Source organism: Rhinolophus hipposideros (genome assembly GCF_964194185.1).
Source record: "Rhinolophus hipposideros genome assembly, chromosome: 18".
NCBI lineage: Eukaryota > Metazoa > Chordata > Mammalia > Chiroptera > Rhinolophidae > Rhinolophus > Rhinolophus hipposideros.
The window spans coordinates 5,684,263-5,704,272 of NC_138064.1; the positions used below are offsets into that span (position 1 = coordinate 5,684,263).

The 20,010-nt window shown below is 42.0% G+C and overlaps 2 protein-coding genes across 3 annotated transcripts in view; one reads left to right on the plus strand and one right to left on the minus strand.

Moving 5' to 3' along the window:
- Nucleotides 1–9,831, minus strand: part of LRRN3 (leucine rich repeat neuronal 3) — a 37,996-nt gene extending 28,165 nt beyond the window's left edge. The window contains exon 1 of the mRNA XM_081079269.1: nucleotides 9,419–9,831. The gene's annotated coding sequence lies outside the window, so the exon portion shown is untranslated. The remainder of the gene's footprint in view (nucleotides 1–9,418) is intronic.
- The window catches only part of IMMP2L (inner mitochondrial membrane peptidase subunit 2), a 722,895-nt gene that overhangs the window by 375,577 nt on the left and 327,308 nt on the right, over nucleotides 1–20,010 (plus strand). The gene's annotated exons all lie outside the window — the stretch shown is intronic.

Below are 20,010 nucleotides of genomic sequence, written 5' to 3' on the forward strand. Positions count from 1 at the left end.
AGACTGAGGTACCCGTCTAGATAGGACAAATTCTTTATGGGGCATATTTGAACTTATACTTGTTCATCCTCTTTCCTAGGTGTCCAAAACACAGAAACATATAAAGATGTTCTCAAATCATTCCCAAATCTGGTGAGCAACATCCAGAGGTGAAGGATAGGGTTGAAACAGTGTTCTACATGTTCAATTTGCAAGATATTTATGGTAAAGAAAACTTTCCTTATTCCTTTTCTCATTTCTCTTCCCTAAGAAACAATAAAGATCTTAGATTCTCATAAGTCCTTCTACAGTTCAACCATGGTCATTTTTTTTTAATACATTGTACTTCTGAAGTTACACACATTAATGAGAAGGTTTAAGTAGGAAATCTGCAAGTAATACTTTTATTTGAGATTAGTTAAAGTCTATTAAATGTTCATTTTATTATTCATGAAATACTAATCAGGTTGCACGATGTGTTAACCCTGTAAAGTTTGATTCGTTATTATATAAGCTTTCCTGATCACTGCTGAGGAGCTTAAAACTATGGAAAGGGCCTGTTGTTGGATGTTTCTTAAAAAAGTAAAATGCTTCCCAGAGAAGAACTATATCGTGCTTCTTCTAAGAAATATATGATGTGAGAGGAACAATAGCATGGTTTAGCAGAATGGGCTTTGGAGTCAGACCTTCAGGGTTCAACACATGCCCCTGGGGAAGCTGGGTAAATACTTTCGGTTTTCAGCCTCTGTCGCCTCCTGGAGCTGTGAACTGCGGTGAGATGAGGAATGCATGGGGCTTAGCCGGGACCTGGGCTGTGGTGCGTGGTGAATAACTGTCAGACAGCACGCCCCCTTCCTCCTCTCTCCTCCTCCTCCCCATCGTTGTATGTGACTGTGACAAGTAGCAGGTAGGAATAATCCAATCATTTCATTCAACATAGGACATGTCCTTCTTTATTTCTTGCACGTGTTGAGTTAGGTTATTCATGATGCACAGACATTTCCCGAATTTCATTTTTCGGTTGCCTACGGACTTAACATTTTCAGAAATATCATCATTCCAGAAAGAAAATGCTTATGGACATGAGCTCTCTAAACTCCATTCCTAATCATTGAGAGAACCCTCAGTGATATTTTGGCCTTAATTTTACATTCAGCTTTTTCCATGTAGGACAGTCCCATTGAAAGGCTCCCCTGATAGCTCTTTCAGGAGGTCACTCAGTGAGAAGCACTTGAGTTTTGCAAACAGCTGCCATGGAACACTTTACTGAAGTTTTAGGTTTGGCTCAGCACGCTCAGTTTGAAAAGCGGATTAGAGCTCTCATCAATTAACTTTGCCGAGCTCGAAGCTTATTAATACTGAGGAGAATTGGTGGATCCCATTGAAAATTGATGATTCTACCAGCAGTGAAATTTTCAGGCTGTCTCTAACTAACTCCCTTGTGTAGAAGAGAATGCACGAGGAGAGAAAGGATCCACAAATTGGAACTGGACCCAGAGAAGGATTGTTCTAAAAACAACGTGGAGACGTTTGCTAAGCGTTGCCTTTTTCCTTTGTGCCAGTTACTGCACTGCATGACCTCAGGTAAAGAAGCGTGTCGAATTCTACTAGACAGAAGAAATGGTGAAAGGAGAACACTGTAAGCTGCTACCTCACGGTTCTGGCTGTGACCCGGACTGCAAAACTCATTTTCATTAATCAAATGGGTGCTGATACTTAATTATATGTAAATAAGTAAATTGTGTCTCTTCTCTCAGAAACACACGATTTCTGAAGAAACAATGAATGCGTGCTACAAAGAGATACTATCCTGGTATGAGCACAATGTGTGGAATGGAATGATTGCATTTTGGTAAAGACTCTGACTCCCTGAAGGCAGTGTAGACCAGCTGTATTTAGGTAGTACCAACAAGAGGCAGTGTAGACCGGCAGTATTTAGGTAGTACCAACAAGAGGCAGTGTAGACCAGCTGTATTTAGGTAGTACCAACAAGAGGCAGTGTAGACCGGCAGTATTTAGGTAGTACCAACAAGAGGCAGTGTAGACCAGCTGTATTTAGGTAGTACCAACAAGAGGCAGTGTAGACCGGCAGTATTTAGGTAGTACCAACAAGAGGCAGTGTAGACCAGCTGTATTTAGGTAGTACCAACAAGAGGCAGTGTTGTCCCCTGGACAAAGAGCCAAACTAACCTGGGTTCCTTCTCTTTTTCTGCCTTGAATTAGTTGAGGTAGGTTGCTTTTCTTCCTTAAGCCTTATTTTCCTATTTGTAAATGGGATTAATAATATTACTTGCTTCAGATGGTTATTATGAGGGTTACATGAGAAAATGCACGTGAAGTGCTTAGCACAGTGTTTGGCACAGAAAACACTCACGTGTAGTAAATGAGACCTGATAATATTATTATCATCCCCTTAGCCAGTAAAGGATTGTCTAAGAGAGATTATGTGGTCTGAACTCCTAAAGTCTCTGCTCACAGTCACTTATATAATAAAACATTTCATTCTTCCTTCCTTGGACCACTTTGTCCAACAGCAGCATGGTGTGGCACATTTTATAGTGTCAATGAAAAATGACACTTCGTTATTTACATGGAATTTGCTTGTTCATTACAGGAAATGGTAGTTTGGCAAACACCTCACTGAGTTTCAAAAGTTAGCTGAACATCATGACCTTCTGACATCAGTAGTGTTTGTGTAAGAAATGCTCCGTAAAATCCACCATAATGTAATAGTGGGTGATAAACGACAATGAGAGGAGCACATACCGATTATGTGTTTGGGAAGCTGTTCACACAAGAAATTGACCTGTTGGACGGATACAGTCTCATATCTTATAAGGACATTTTATATGGTTTTCATTCAAGAATTACTAGGAATAGAGCTTCCAAGTTTTATATGTGCTCAGAATGTATTTCTTTTTCATAGGTGGTGGTAGCATTGGTTTTCTCTTTCCATCATATTGTACTTTCTCTTCAGTGCTACAAAACTGTAACCTATACTCAGGCCTGTTTTCACTTATCCTATTGTCTTGTTCTCAATGCCTTAGACACATGCAGTATAAAGCCTTCACCCTTTGGCATTTGTAGAAATAAAGATATGACCTGTACAATTGTGTATTGAAATTACCCCCTACACTTATCAAAAAACTTCAGTAAAGGCCATTTTGGTCCCATATACTCTTTGTAGAATGTATTCAGTGTTTGGTGCTTCTGAGTGACACATTTTTGATGAAAATAGAAATAAATGTAGAGCCTACAACGAGAGGGCCAGTTTGTTTGGGGCGTATGAATATAGGGATGAGGAAAATATTCTAATGACACAAAAACCAGTAAGACTTGTATGTCAAAAGTACATGTCTGTTTTTAACATTTTTTGAGTTTTAATTTTTTTTTTCTTAACAATAGTAAAGTGTAAATCAGTCACCTGACAACGTAATTTAAATTCCTTGATCTCTTCGCCCCATGAGACTGAGGTACTATGGAACAACTTTTACTTCCATGGAATGAATTTACTAAAATGTTTACCTTTGTTTCTTTGTAGTCATTTATTTATTAGGTTGGTGTGAAAGTAATTGCGGGTTTTTTGTTTTTGTCATTTTTAACCTTGTAAACCGCAATTACTTTTGCACCAACCTAATCATTTTGTAATTTTAGAGAAAATTTGGAAAAAGCACAAATCGGTCCTCTCTACCACAATGAAAATGAGGCCTCTTTCTGTGTTTTCTGTGGCCAGAATATCCGCTATTACTCAGGTCATCGGGCAATGCGGTGAGTCCTGAGCCTCGCCGAAGGCCATTGCTTGGTCCCTGCACTAACAGGCTCCCTCCCAGGGGCCACAGTCTCCCATTCCCGGAGTCCCTGCTCGGGACACAGCAGGAACCATTGCCTCCTCCGTCACTCCTCAGGGAATGAAATCCCAGGGGCTTCAGGTCCAAGGAAATAGAAAATGTTGCCTGTTGACACTAAGCCTTTAATTGATTCACTAGGGAGTCTGGGCCTTTTGAATGCAGACCTGGAAAAAAGTGGTGATGTTCACTGTCCCTCCTAAACAGAGGAGCTGATTATCTGTGGACTGTTTCACCTTCGGGAAGTACTTGACGTGACAGCCTGTAGAACCTGTGTTTGAGGGACATGCATGTATTCTCAGGGTGACAATACTTCTGAAAGACGAAATCTCCCCTAGAAAGGGCTGTCAGAATCAGGTGAATATGTTTACTGGTATTTTGAGGTTTTCGTGTCATTTTCTCCCCAAGACAAACTAACCAGGAAGGTGATGCCCAAGAAATTACTTTTATGTTAATACTTTATCCACTGGTGGTGCTTCAAGTGTCTTTGAGGACTTTGTTCATCATTTTCCAGCCACCTGGAACGTTCCTGAACCCCCATCGCATTTGATCCAGTTTCTGAGACTTTGGACAAGCATGTGTTTGTCAGAGTGCTCATGCTGTCAGACAAACATATGCGGAGCAGGTAGAATGGCATGTAGTCCTTTTCTCCAAGAATAGATGTGGGGTGTGTCTTTCTTTCTTGTTTAACTCGGGTATATCACTTGGTGTGATTTAAATTAAGAAGCACGGATTTTTCTCTGCGAAAATCTACCCACATAATAGTATGGTTTGGCGTAAAGGATGTAGAACTTGGAGGTGTGAGTCTGGAGTGGGAGTTCAGGAAAAAGGGAACAGACCTTTGCTAAGAGACGCACGGAGTGCGAGGTGGTACCACGATGAGGGCTGCACCCACCTTGAGAGTCAGAAGTCCCTAGTGCCACCACGTGTTAGCAACCCTACCGTGACAGACCTCTAACTTCTCGGAGCTTCCTGCTCCCATCTTAAAACCTCTCCATACAAGCCTCACCAGAGTGAGGGGAGGGGAAATATCATGGTTGAAAAAGTGCTCTGTAAACAGTATAGCTCTAAACAAATATTCACAACTATGCTGTCATGTTTTGTGTCCTTCTTTACGTCCATCCCCAAAGTTTTTGTGTCAATTACGGTTATCTTAAGCAAATTTTGGAGAGCACATTTAGAAATGGAGAGAAGTTTGCCAGAAAGGAAAACTAGGGCTGAAACTAAGGAGATATGTCATGTCTACAAAGGCTGTCACTCTAACTTTGGAAACAAAACACTAGAGGTGGGAGGGGCATGGGGAGAGAGGGAAAGAGGGATGACCCTCCAGAGGGGACCTTCCAGCTTTCCAGTGAGCTGTAGAGGGAAGCATGGATCCTGAGAATGGACACTGTACATGAAGAGGGCACATGTAAGTGCCTTAAAATACTCCAGTGAAACCAGGTGAGAAAGGATGTGGAGAGCCTTCAGAATTTCTGGAAAAACTTCTAGTGGATAATCAATAGCTGAATGTCTGAACGGTAGCAGTATTATTATTAAGGTGTATAAAAACAGGACGAAGCTGTAATTTTTATGACTCATTACAAGATATAGTGGACTGCATCCAAAAGGTGAATTATGGGTTTGCAGTATTTGGGTATTATTTACTCAACAAGTCATCACTGCTTCTATTGCTGACGTCTGCTTTGGCTTTAGAGTACTTGGTTATCTGGATAACATTCCCTAAGTTTTTTTATTTCATTTTGGCACATATCTACCACTCTTTTTCCCTATTTCTTTGAAATACTGTTTGAAAGACTAATTAGGCAAACTTTTATGGGGGTGCTGGAGGGAGTCCTCTAAGACGTTCCCCTAGGCCTCTGAGGGCTGTGTGATTTGGGGAAAAGGTGTTAAACCCTCTGGGCCTCAGTTGCTTTACCTGTGAAGTGAGCATAATAGACTGTCTACAGCATGTCCTTTTCAATCCTACAATTCCATGATTAAATGAAAACATATCCCCCTCCTACACTCCCCTAGGATGAAGCTGTGTAATGTGCTTTTATTAACTGCACCTTTAAAAATGTAGCCCTCCCTCATCACAGACAAAAGATAAATTAACATGATAGCAAGCAGGTAGTACAAACTTGACGATTATGCAAATAGGGTAGATGGCTCCGTGGGCCCTATATTCCTTCTCAGAGATCGGAGATGGGCATTTTGTCTTCTTGCTAACCCTTATTTAATGACCTCTAAATCACATCTGTTGCGATCTTTTCCTACCCCTCCCATCAAGAAAACATTTTTGTTTCTCCCTGTGACTTTCTATCCTCTGGCACCACCTATTTCCTTTGTATTAGAAATTGATCTCCTTTTACATTGTGGCTGAAGGGACGATTGTTACTGGGTTCCACTTCCTAGGTATCTAAGCAGACATCACTTGATCTGAAGAGGCGGGAGGGATTCACGGAGCTGTGGGTGGGATGTCTGTTCAGTTGCCACACAGCCGCGCTTTCCTTAGCTCTCCTTGCAGACCAGTATCAGAGCCTTATCTTGACAGTGCTGACAATAAGTACTAATGTATTAGATCCTGTTCATCTGCTTTTGGTTGTTTCATGGGACCAAGGAGTGATGCCAAAGTGGATTAACCCAGAACCAGATCTACATGGAACATTTTAGTGGGCTGCAGTTGTGTCCAGTGTTTCTCCAGATTGGCTGCAGCTACTTTATTTTAAATTATTCTTTGGGGGCATCCTAACTGAGGCTGGGAGGAAGGACTTGTGTTTTAGCATACCATTAGCTTCCCTTTAATGATCTCCTTCAGATTCCCCAATAGCTACCTGATCTATGACCATCCTCAGGGACTGCTAATTAAGTAATAACATTTAACTTACATTAGTGTTAGTTTTTAATTCAGGTTTCAAACCTTTCTGATCAACTTAATTAGTTTGCAATAAATATTGCAATGCCACATTGTGTAGGCATTTTCCACCAGAGAAAATTCAGAGTGGGGGGAAAAAAGTAAAACGTGAAACCCATTTTGTGACTAAGAAAAAAAAGGCAATAGGTGAAAAAAAAGCAAAGAAATAATAAAATACAGTTAGTGAATCATCACTTGATCACCTTTTTCATAGGTCCCTAAATTACTGGCCTAGAAAGCTGATAGCAGCTGCTTATTAAACCATTAACAGCAATGACAACAACCAAAGAAAAAAATTCCATCTCCTCATCAGTATTCTAACTCAGCTTGCTGCCCATGGCAAGGGCCACCCTGAAAAGACAGTGCTTTGAAGCCCATCTTGCCTGAAAGCTGTTATTTCTATATGACTGCATGACTGGGGAGACCATCGTTACGTCTCCCAGGCTGCTCATATGTCCCTCATCTGCATTGGTACATGTTGGTCAGCTCAGCAAACTCACTGGCACACACTGAGCAACAACACCGGGGGCCTGGAGTGATTGTATTTCTCAAACGCAAGTGAACACGTTATCGATCTCTGTAATCCACAAAATACATGTGTGAGCTTTACCAAGTTTAAGGGAGTGAATCCACCATTCTTAGGTATCATTGATGGCAATTTTAAAAGAGGCTGGGTAGAAACTGAGAATGTGTGTGTGTGTGGTGTGAAAAGTTTCCCGGGAAAAGGTCTAAGAAATACTGGGATCAGTACTGCAATGCTACATTATACAGGAGTTTGCACCCGGGCGCTTGAATGCCCACTTCCCGCTTTTCCTTTTGGTTAGGAACTCAGGAGGTACCCCGAAATACCGGGTCTGTTCTGTGGCAAAAACAGCGCTTGTAATGAATGGCAGAAAGGCAAATAAAGCCCTGTTTCCTCTTTGCAATAAATCATTTGGTTTTCTATAGATTGCAGGTGGCGTGAGAGGCAGAGAGAGCAAGCCTGCCAACGTGCGAGCAGTGCTTCAGCACCTTTCATTTTTTAGCTGAGCGAGAAACCTTCTCTTAAACTTGTTCATTTTACACAGGGAAAATCGAAGCCAGTGGCATATTGTCAGCTGCTGCATTGTCACCATTTGCAAAGGTCACTGGAATTAATTGGCTTCTTACATTACATATTGTAAAGTGGCTGATGTTTGGACACATTTATGGAAAAATGGCAGGATCTAAGTGGCTGATTATTATTATTATTATTATTGGTTTTAGCTCATATCATAAACTAAGGGGCCAGTGATAAGTCTGAAATCACAGTTACAGAGAAAAATCACATGGAGTTTGAAAGAAACAGACTCCATTAACTATTTGGTTAGTTGAACTGAAGGAGGGGGGAAGGCGTGAGCTCCAAAAGATGAAATGTAAATAATTCCAGGTTTGGTTCAGTATCTTTACAGGCCCATTAAAGGGGGTAGCCAATGTTTCCATGTACATCCTCAATTGATGTTGTCTGTCTGAAAGCATATTTTAAGTAGCTGCTTCCTTTTTGACAAGACTGGAAGTATACATTAACCCACACTGTCTTCCACAAATCATTGCTGCACGGATGCTCATAGTTTACTGAGAGTAATTCTGTCTCAAAGGCATTGCTTCTGAAACTCAGGAGGAATGTCGGTTAAGGAGAATATTTATAGGACCAGGACACACTATTGTCTAGGTAGATGTTTTGAAACCTTATTCTCCCCTTCTTATTTTTCACATGATCCCCTTTTCACTAAATTAGGAAGGTTCTACTCATATTCATGAAGCTGCTTTTACTAAAATTATAGGCACGGAAAACAAGGACATATTGTTAAAAATGAATAAATTAGAGGCAAATTAAGCTATCCAGCTCAATACTGGCAAAGGAAATACAGCAGTTGGTTTGAATAAACAGTCTTCTTAAATGGGAAATGTGCATTAAAGCCATCCTGCTGTGAGGCTGTTAATTACCCAAGAAGATAGCAACTCTTCTGGTTCATGGGATCCTTTTGCCTAGTGTGTGTTGGTTCCAGCTGTATTAGCAATCAGGCATTTGCACCGTCCCTTCAGACCAGGGAGTGGATGTTAGTAAAGGGAAGTCATTTACCCCAACCCCTGAGATGTAGCCTGGCAGAAATTCAATAACCGTTTGTGATATGCTCATGCCCCACTCTGCTCAGTGGTTTTAGCCATTGACACACAGAGACATCCGCCTTAATCTCCATCCACTAGGTGAAAGGAAAAAAAAAAAAGCCCCAATTAGGAGATGGGTTTCAAAACACAGCATGGTGTGTGATCTGCTTTTCATTACAAATAATGTGAAGGAAAAACAAGGGGAAAAATCCTGCGCCCCCCTCCCCTTCTCTCTCCTCTCTTACTGTCCCCTTCTCTTCTCTCTCCCTCCTCTCTCTCCTCCCCCCAGCATGGCTTTCTCTCTCCCACGCACATCCTCTGATGGGCGTTCGAGCTAGTAAATGCATGTAGGAGAAGCGCGCACGCCTAGCTAGGCATGCAGAGAGCCCCAGGGCTTCTGCATTTGAATTTCTTCTCCAAAGTAAAAGGGAAAGAAACATGCTCTCAGAATTCCGGCAGGAAGCAAACATCAAAGGAGAATTTAGGCGTGAAAAAAAAAGAAAAAAAAACAAGCATCAACTAAACAAGGAAACAGGGAACATTTCAATAGAAATGTGCATTTCAAACTTACCTTGCCAGAGCCGTTTCTGTGTCCCCACCTTCCGCGTCCCCGCGCGTGGACCCCTCAGTGCCTCGGTGGCGACCGTCACATGGCTGTGGTCTGCCGGGGGGGAAATCGGCGCTCGTGCGCGGGGAATAAAGTAGACGCACACATGTCCTACCGAGATGCACGCACAGTTAGGTCTGCGCTCTACGACGCCAGCGCAGGCCGGGGGCTGCCGCCGGGCCCCGTCCCCTCCCCCGGAACGCGCCGGCTCGGCGGGCGCAGGCTCTCCATCCAGCGCAGACCCGGCCCGGGAGCTGGCCCTCCGTCCTCCCGCGCGTTCCCGAGGCGCTCGGGGCCGCGGCGTCCGCCCGAGCGGCCGGCACACTGACAGGGTGCTGCCCGCGCGGCCGTCGTTAATAAGGAGCCCCCTCCGCTCCCCCGAGAGGAGCCAATCGCTTCGGACGGCCAGCGTGGGGCGCTCGCAGCTGCCCCCGTCTGGTTGGCTGCAGCAACCTGTCTGTCCTGTGACACTGCTGCTTAGGATGCAAGTAAAGGAAACAGGTTCGCATATTTTCCTAGGTACCGTTTATTCCCGCCCCCTTCCCCCCACCCCCCCACCTTCCTTCCATCCTTCTTCTTTCTCTCCTTCCTTTTTAGGAGGGGGAGGAATTTGGGGACAAGTTGGGGACATGTTTAGGTTATCAGTCTTTCAGAGAAACTGTCTCTTCTCTCTGAAAACAGCAGGGCACACTGTTAATACGAATTTCCCAGATATTCAAAACACCTGGGAGGGACGCAGAGCCTCCGCCGCCCCTCTGTGAGGCTCGGGGTGGCTGGATGATTTTAGAAGAGCCCCGCTGGGAGCCCTTTAAGTGGCATTCGGTCCTGTCTAGGTCCCCCTTAATTTAGCATATGTGCACACTGTTCAATAACGCCTTTTTTTTTTAAAGCAATGGCATTTCTTCTCTGAATTGACCAGATTTTTTAAATAAAGCATGTATTTGCTTCTCTGTCATTCACAACATTGTCACATGAGGTGATATTTTTTAAAAATCTGTGTTTCCAATGACATTCACTCACTTCTCTATATGTCATCCAGTTATGCTGCCACATGAGTATGTGCGTTGGGGTGTTTATGTGGGTATCTGTGTTCTGTGTGTGTAGGGTGTATGTTTTACTGTTCCGGGGGAATATTTCAACTGTAATACATTAAATCCTCAAGAAAACTTTTTTTCTTTTGATGCTTAGACCTACTAACTCTGAATGTATATTTACCAGGAAAATATACTCTAAACACCACATACATAAAACACTGAATTAACAGAAATTGGGAAAAGAAACACAGAAAAGCATAGCAGTGTATATTTCTGCAGGAACACCTATGAATAAATAGACAGCAATGTAAAAAATGCATGTTTTACAGCCTTAATTAGGATACTAGAGAAACATCTTGTTGACAAGGATGGAACAGGAGGATTAATTTATCAACAGGTCAAAAGCGGGCTAAATTCATGACTCCAGCCCTACTTTTGAGAGACTACCCTCTAGTGGAGTAAAAACAAATGACATTTTCAGGTTATTAGATTTACTTGGAGGAGGAAAAAGCTTCACATCTGATTGCTCTGTGTTTACTGAAATAACATAGACCGGTAGTTTGCAGTTATGCTGATATCAGGAACTTAACAACAAAACAAAACAGTAGTTTTGTTTCTAATCACTAAATATTTTCACTCCAGTTTTCTTTAAAAAGTTTCCAAATGCTTTATATTTTCCATCTAGAAAAATTTATTCAAATGGTTTCTAAACTTTTGAATAAAAATGAATTCCAGAGAAAAGTTGCTTCTCTCTTAATCTAATTAGTACCTATTTCAGAATGTTATTGTAAAGTTTTATCTTTACTAGACACTCTAGTGTTTACTCTGTAAATGTTAGGGGTCTTTGGTCAGATGCCCGGGGGTGTTGTCATGGAATGTATCTACTTATAATTTAAGGTCCTTGTGATAATAGAAATAATCATCCTTATTCTCCTCCCCCAATTTTACTCTCTCCACCTCCAATTTCTTGCATATTTCAAATCATTTCAACACTTGAAGGATTTTATTGCCACGCATGGAATAATTATATAAAAATATGATAATTATTTGAAAAAGGAATTTTAGTTTTATACCATTCATTCCTGAAGCATATCACTTTGGTTGATTGGTATTGATTATATAATTGACAAACCCAGTAATCAAACCAATTATAATACACTCCCATAATGATGGTAAGTGGTGATAATCAAACGTATATATGATTAAGCTACTTTCTTGGTTTGTAAATGAAACCAACAACCATACCTAGTATTTTAAATTTCAGTCTCTTTCAGAAATCAAAGAAAAATCTAAGCTTTAACTCAGTGAGAGTTTAATATTTTTAATGTTCCCTTATGCTATACCAGAGGGAGTGGTTTTAACTAAATTGCTCTTTTTTGGCACATGGGACACTGGATGGCTTTTCTTGCAGTTGTCCTTTTGCTGTTGGACGTATGTTAAATTCAAAAGACCTCATACTCATTTTTATACATTTAAAATCATGGCACATTAGAAGTGAGATTTCAATGTAAGAAAGAAAATAACTCCGGCTTTCGGTGAAAAGGATGAATGTTTTGTTCTTTGGCTGTAGTTTTCTTCCTGCTCTAACAACATCAGCAGCTTAGCGGAATCAGTGTTTGTTTCAGGTGATTTTCACTGATCAGTCCAGTCTGTCATTTACTGGAAATATGAAAGGCGGCTCTTCAAAAAGGTGTGTTAAAAACTTATTTAGTTGTCACCTCTTAATGAAGTACCATATGCAGACATTAAACTGTGGCTGAATAAGGATTTCAGGGCTTTTGAAGTAATGTAATTGTGAATGGTCATCACATTATGAAAGCAATCCAATCTTCAGACTCTGGTGCCCAGAGTTCTAAGACATCAGGCGGTGGTCTCAGTGCACACAGCTGAGCAAGAATGAGCGCCCCCTTTAAGTCATCCAACATTTTTTCCCCATGTCACCCTCTCATATACTGGAAAATGGATCTACGTCCGTTTTTTCATTCTCTTCCTCCTTCTGTTTTCTTTCTTTCTCAGGTTTGTTTCCCTTAAGAATCTACCGAAACTTGAGAGAAGTTTCACCTTGCAACTGTCCTCTATTACATGGCTGTGCATGTCAGCTGCCTTGTGACTGATGTCTGCAGGGTTTCCTGAATGAGTAGTCAGTTCTAATGAAAATGTATTGAGATAATTTTAAAACATAAATGTATAATTACAGTCCTGACATGATGTTGAAAGAGTTCTGCCTTCATGATCAAATAAGAAATTATAGGAGTACAATAAATATGTATTAACTGATTTAAGGTTGAAGTTATTAATTTGTGAAGGTTTATTGCTCTTTCATGCCATCCTGGGCAATGGTTTTCTGGGGTTTTGTTTTATTATTAGAGAAGCAGTGGCCTTTCGTTAGGGAAGTAGTCTGGGTAGTGGTCAGAGTGTGGGTTCTGAGGACAGTCTGCTGGGTCTGAATGCTTTCCCTCCCACTCCCTTGCTCTGTGACCCTGAGCGAGAACTTAACATCTCTGTCTCTCTGTTTCCTCCCAGGGTTGTTAAGAGGATTAAAGTAGGTAATACGTGTGAAAGCTTGGAAACGTATCTGCAACCTAGTAAACTTGAGTGAATGGTTGACATCGCCGTATGCCATCGTCCTCATCATCCTCTGTTCCAGCTTTCCCCTTTGTTTGGAATGACTTTCTCCTTCTCTGCCCAGTTGCTGTGGAATCTTCTCAGACCTTCTAACAAGATACAATCTCTTATTTGACCCAAAGTAGCATTCTTTATTCCTCCTGTCCCTTTTTTTGTATTATAATTATGTCTATAATTTGAATCATTTTCCCTTTTAGCTTATAAGATTCTTCTGGAGGAGGTCTATATCTTACCTTTAAGCTCCATAGCACATAAAAACATGGAGAAAACAATGCGTGTCGAGTACTAACTGTCTATGTTTTAAAAGTGTTTTAGTCTTCGTAACGTCTTTACAGGATAGATCTTTTTATCCCTATTTGACTGCGTAGAAACGTTGGCTCAGAGGAGGGAGGTTACGTGCCCAATGTCCCCCCAAACTACTAAAGGATGGGGCTAAAATATGAACTCGGTGCTGTCTGTCTGCAGAGCCAAGCAAGGCTCTTTTTACTGCATAAGGCGCTCGATTTTCATTTGTAAAATAAATAAATGCTTGATTGATGACTGAGCCAACCAACTCAATGTAGTCAGCAACAAGGGAGGCTAAAAATAAAAGACTATTTTTAAAAAGGAATGAGTTTTATGCACTAGACAGTGGGTAATTTTATATAGTTGTGATTGTTCAGTGTTAACGACCGAATTTTTATGGCTGGCACAATTTGAGAAACAGCTCTGAAGAAATGCAGTGCCTAGTGGGAAGGATGGGTTGAAATCCACAGAAAGCTAAATAAATATGCATGGACCACTGATGAGGAGGGGCTGGCACTGTGCTAGGAAGATCTTCAGTGACATGTCCTTTGTCATCTAACTCTGATAGCAGATTAGCTCTTAATTAAGTCAGAAACAGGAGGGAAGGTGCATGGCTATTTGTTAGAATGTTGAACTAAAGAAAGTTGGATCTGAGTTCTCATTTACTTTTTCAAAGGACTTTTGAAAGCTAGCATTGGAGAAAAAAATGAGATCCTCATGTAACTGTAGGTCTTATTTTTAATGAGGGATATCACTCCAGTTGAAGAACATAAGTAATTTCACCACTCAGGAAATTCACAACCAAGAATGAGGAAGAGTCATAAATCAAGGAGATAAGTGTCTGTCTCTCTGTCTGTCTCTTCCTCAGCCTCCTTTCTCCTTCCGTCTCCTTCTCCTTGTCTTTCTCTATAGATCCAAACTGTCTTTCATCTTGGTTTCTCTCCAAGCATCTCTTCATTCTTCTGTTTCAGAGGATTGACTTTTACTTCTTCTCTAGCTGTGTAAATAAATAAATATTAAAATATTAAATATATATATATATATACACACACACTGTATATATGTGTGTGTGCAGAAATAACTGAAAAGAAATATATCAAAAAATGAAATATACCAAACTATTGGCGGTAGTTATCTTTGATGGGATAAAGGGAGGTTTTCTTTTCTTTTTTTATACTTCTCAAATGTTCTACGGTCAATTAGTCTCATTTTGCAGATCAGAAAACTGAGGGCTGTTTGTGCAAACACTCACGTAGTTTCTCACTGGCGTAGCAATCAAACCAAAGTCTATGTGACTCCAAGGCTGACTCTTTCCCACTGTGCCACACTCACTCAGATGTGTTTCTCATGTCACTGTCCATCATCTCTCTCTTCCTGCTTCCAGCATGTTTCATCTCAACCACAGCAAAGCCTTCTCACTTCCTGAACGTACCTTGCATGTTGTACTCTTAGCTGTTTATTTCTTCTTTAAGCGTGCCAGTGCTGCTCAAAAATCCCATCCTTTAAGAAGTCCCCCACCCAGACATTTCAATGAAAGTAAGTCTTTTCCTCATTTTATCACGTTTAAATTTACTTCTGTTTATTGTACTTTTCTTGTTCCAACATGTATTATCATTTATGGCGTATCTGTGCCTAGATAGTAAGCAGCTTGTTGAGCCAAAATTAAGGCAGTGATTTCTGATCAAAAGAAAGCAAACATTTTTTGCCAGTAAAATATTTAGGCATTTAGTTATATTGTACCACCTGTAAGTTAAAGGGTCCTTTGAATTTTCATGAATATTTTAGGTCACTTTTGCTTGACTTGCACTAGATGGGAAAATGAAGGTGACTGCTGTCATTGTCATCTGATTCTTCTCCTTCTTTGATGGAGAGGACAGGAGGCCCAGAGCTGAAGTTCTCCGTCTCACCTTTTAGTGATTGTTCATAGACTTATACCTCCTAGTGTAGAACAAGAGTCACTTAGGACAACTGGCAAGAATGGCAGAATTGAAGGGGGATGCTTGTAGTTATTACTACAGTAATGCCACTGTTGGATCTTCAGCTTTAAATCTTAAATTATCTTCACGCCATCTTATCATCCAACTACATCCTAGTAGGACTGTTTTTTTGGGGGTGCTTGGATCCTTGGTTTTTGGAGTGTCTTCAGAAATGAGTTGATTAGATAGATGACCAGGTAGAGGCATTTCTGGGCACAAACTAGGTACTCAATACATATCTATTTTCGAGAGTTACAGCTTCATTTATTATCTCTCCGTAGACTTTACTCGGGCATGACTCTCCTTTGATCCAGCCTATTCATCAGCTGGTTTCTGATTCAGGGAACGGGAAAGGGTAAACGAAGCTCTGGGTAGAGCAAAGAATGCTCCAATCAAGTCACATGCGTATAGATAAATGTGCAGACTTTGCCTAATAGGATTCAAGTTTTGTCTCTCGATGGCCGGTATTGACCTCTGGGTATGTGTAGCGCATCCTTCCAGGAATCCCGAGAAAGGAATAGCAGCCGTGGTCCCTGCTTGTCTCCTCTATGTCAAATTTGTGAGCAGCTGTCCATACTAAGTATGTGTAGGTATCAAGATACTTTTGGCCGACAGGGAAACAATCCCTGTTTAAACTACTTTAGGTTACAGCTAACTTGGTTTAAAACCACCTAGCTGGGTCGTTTAGGGGAATGTAGTCTTATATGCTCTAATGTGGGCAGAAGGAAAGCTGGATGTCAGGGACAAATTGGCCTGGACTCAAGTACTGCTAGGAGATTCTCTCCTCTCCCTTGGCTGCTTTTCCTGGAGTTTGGGGTTTATTCTGTCTTACTGCAGACCAGCTTTCTTTCCATGCCCAGCACGATTGCCACCAGCAGTTCTCAAGTCCTCCCCCTCCCAATTTTGCCACTGAAAAGAAACTGTCCCTTACTCTTAGTTCCAACTTGAAAAATTTGGGATGAAGGTCTGTGAACTTCCGTGGGCCATATGCTTATCCCAGACTAAAGCATTCTCTGTCATTGTTATCCATCTTCCCCGGAAATGAGAGGGTAGAGGACAAAGAGAAGTTCCCCAGGTAAAGGGTGGTGTCCACTGCAGTGACCAGTGAGGACTTAATGATATTAAACACCATTTCTTGAGTGCTGTGTAAATAAGCACTTTACTTACAGCATCTACTTCCTTCCAGTTGGCTTGTAAGCAGATACTGTTTCCTCCTTTTACAGATAATAAGGAAGCAGGCTGCGTTACTTCCTGCAGATAACACAGCGTGTGAGTGGCTGAGCCAGGGTTGGGAGCCACCTCTGTCCCAGGCTTCAGTGTTGAACCACTCATTGTGCTAAGCATTGTGTTGTTATCACAAGATTAGAGCATTGCTCATCGGGCACACATTTTATGCCTGTCCTCAGCACTGCAGGGCGGTGCAACCAGCCGGGCCTCTGCTTCCTGGCATCAGTACCCACGTAGTCAGTGGTCAGGGAGCTGCTGCCACCATGTGTCCTGTCCTGAATTTGGGAGTCACACAGGGTGAGCACAGGCATCCCAGGCTGGCCTCGACCATGTGCTTTCTGCTGTCCCTGAGCTGTGAATGCCCTTTAGCTGAGCTCAAAGACCTGCGACCTGTCTCCCTCTGTCAGACTCTCAAATCCAGTCCTCTCCGAGACTCGCCCTTTTTGGTCCTTCTGGGTATTTGTGGTATTTGATGTAGATATCTTCCTACCATCTCATCCTTCCGCATGTGTTTCTCTGTCACAGAAAACAAAGCCTCTGGCATCCTGTCACACACCGCCATCTTGCTGCCTGATGCTTCATCTACTCGAAACCCCCTAATTCTTTTCATTTTTCCTGTTATTCATTTGTCAGCAGATTTGCCATCCTTTCAGCTATTTTCCAGACTTCTTCTTCCATTTCCTTCTTTAGCTGAAATCTAATCTTTGTCCAGTACCGGATTATATTTAATGAGCCTCTCTGCTTGGAGACCACTCCCTTTCTCACCCCTTTGGGCTGTGTGTGTGTGTGTGTGTGTGTGTGTGTGTGTGTGTGTGCGCACACATGTGTGCTCATGAATGTTGATGGGATCGTGTTCTTGCACCTCCTCTGGCTTCTCAACACCATTGTCAAGCCGTTGATTTTATCCTATTTCATCAAGCACCTTCACTCCTCACCTTCCCACTTCACTATTACCTACCTGCGTCTCTGTAGATTTGAGACCTGATTATCACCTGAGTAATACTCTTTTCCACCCTAACCGCTGCTACAATTTTTGGGAGATGAGAACTTTTAAGTATAAAACCAATCCAAAATGACTAAGTCTCCTTAAAGGAAAATAACTCACTTAATTTCGGAAATCCCTTCCCAGGGGTACTCCCTGGATCTTGTTGGTAACTGGAGTTGTTCTGCTCTGGTGATCTTGAACTTCAGTGTCCTGCTTTGTACCCTAACTCTTATCTATTGGGCTGTTGAAGAAAGGTGCTCCCCCTATATCTGCTCTTGACATCACGGAGGCCTCAAATCTTCTGAGGTCACTTCTCCCCTGGTTGTCCTCCTTCATCTCTCTCCCTTTCCTACTTACCACGGTTGGCCATCGAAACTACTAGCCAGTCACCTGGATTCTCTCGCTTGAGTCTTCCACATACCTGTCCAGTCAGAACCCCTGGAAAATGCCATGATCTTTGTTCTCCACTCCTGTCTGCAAGAAGTAAAGTGTCCTGGACAAAGTCACAGTGGTGCATGCTGGGACCCACAATGAACTTTGGGCATCACGTTTCAGCTGGGTCTTCGGCAATGCTCTTCCATCCTTCTGTTTGTCCCAAGTCAGCTTTTTATCCCATTATTTTCAGGGATGCTTTCAAAGTGTAGCACTCACTTCAGCGTCCCTCCTCAATCTCTGAATGTTCTTAGGAAAATGCCATTGCTTTGAACTGCCCTGGAGTCAGGCCTTTAAGTCTGAACTCCCTTAAATTCACAACCTCCCAACCTACTTATGTATCTTTATCCACACTCATCAAGCTCTCTCTTTTATAGTCTTAAGGGATGAAACATTTACTTTTTGTCAATCTGCCTTTCTTCCTTCAAATTCCTCCACTTCTGTATTCTCAGGAATTTTTGTCACTGGGATACTTTCTTCCTGTTCTATCCTACAACTGATGTATTTCCACAAAATAGATGTGTTGTATTCTTACTCATACTAAAGTAGGAAGAACAACAGTCCTCCCTTTAACAATCAACTTTATCACTCCATCTTTTTCCTCCTCAAACACATTTCTCAAAAGAGCTGTCAATGTTCGCTGTCACCATATCCCTTCTTCTCACTTTTCCAGCTCACTTCTACCTGCTTCTACTCCAGCCAGGACACCAAAAGTCCCGTTGGCATCTCAACAGTGCCCTCCCAGTTTGGTTCTTGCACACCAGAGCCTTCTCGTCATGCTCATGCTTTCCGGAATCTTCTGTCTGCTTTCACTGTGAGCTCATCTGCCTCTTAAATATTTACCCGAGGTTACTTGTTTTTCCTACAGTTCTTCTCATGCTCTCTTAGATCATGTAAGCACTTCCAGCTTTGTACTCGTTATTCTCAAATATATATCACTGCTCCTGCAAATACAATCTTCCTCTGTGTCTGTTTATACATAGTCCTCAAACTATCGGATACATATCTCGACATGTGCGAGCCCCAGGCACCTCATACTCTGTGTGTGTAAAACTGACCTCGTAAGCTTGCCCCTAACTGGGTTTTCTTCCTTTGCTTTTTATTTCTTTTGTTGTCGTAGCATACCCATTTACCTGGAGAAGTTTAGGGTCTTTTCTCCTGACTTACATCCTGTGTTCACCCCATCAGTAAATCCTGCTGATTCCCGCCCCCCCCCCCATTTTCTTGAATTGTGTTCTCTGTTAATTCTTCATCATCTGGTCCTTGGCTGCTGCAGTAGTACCAACTTCCTTGCTCCCAATTTCATCCCTTCCTGTCCATCTTCTAAATCATCTCATGGAAAAACAAAACAAAACAAACAAACCGCTCATTTGATTCTTATGATAAACAGAAGAAATATTCCAAGCTCCTTCACTCTCAGGTCCTCCCAACACCTGGCTCTTGTGTGCAAGGACCTCCTTACAGAACTTCTGCTCCAGCCATGTGAGATGTTTTTGTTCCCCAAGCCCCATGCTGGTTTTTCTCTGTGTCTTTGCTGATTCTGTCTGAGACACTGGCAGTGCTGGTTCACCATGACACAGTCGGGCACACACATTTCTTCAGGAAGTCTCCTCCCACTATTCACCCTTTGTTTGCAGTTCATATACTCCGTCCCTCTTGTAGGAAACCTGTTCCCTGCCAGGGGAGCCTGGGGTTAGAGCTCTGGCTCTGGCTCCAGAGTGCAGAGTAATTGATCAGAATGTATTATTGGATAAATGGATGAGTGGATTTTGAGTAGAGGTTTGGTGGATAAGAAAGTAAAATCCCCAAGTGTTTAAGCAGAGCAGCATTAAGTCTTTATGTCTAGAATTGTGGATGTGCGGACGTGTGTAAATGCGAGCAAGGTTATGCTTTTGTTCTTGTGTGTGACAATTAGCCATAATCTAACTGCCAACTGGGCCAACTGGGTCAGAGATAACTGCTGTTGTTTGCATCGAGAACTCATGTGTGGGT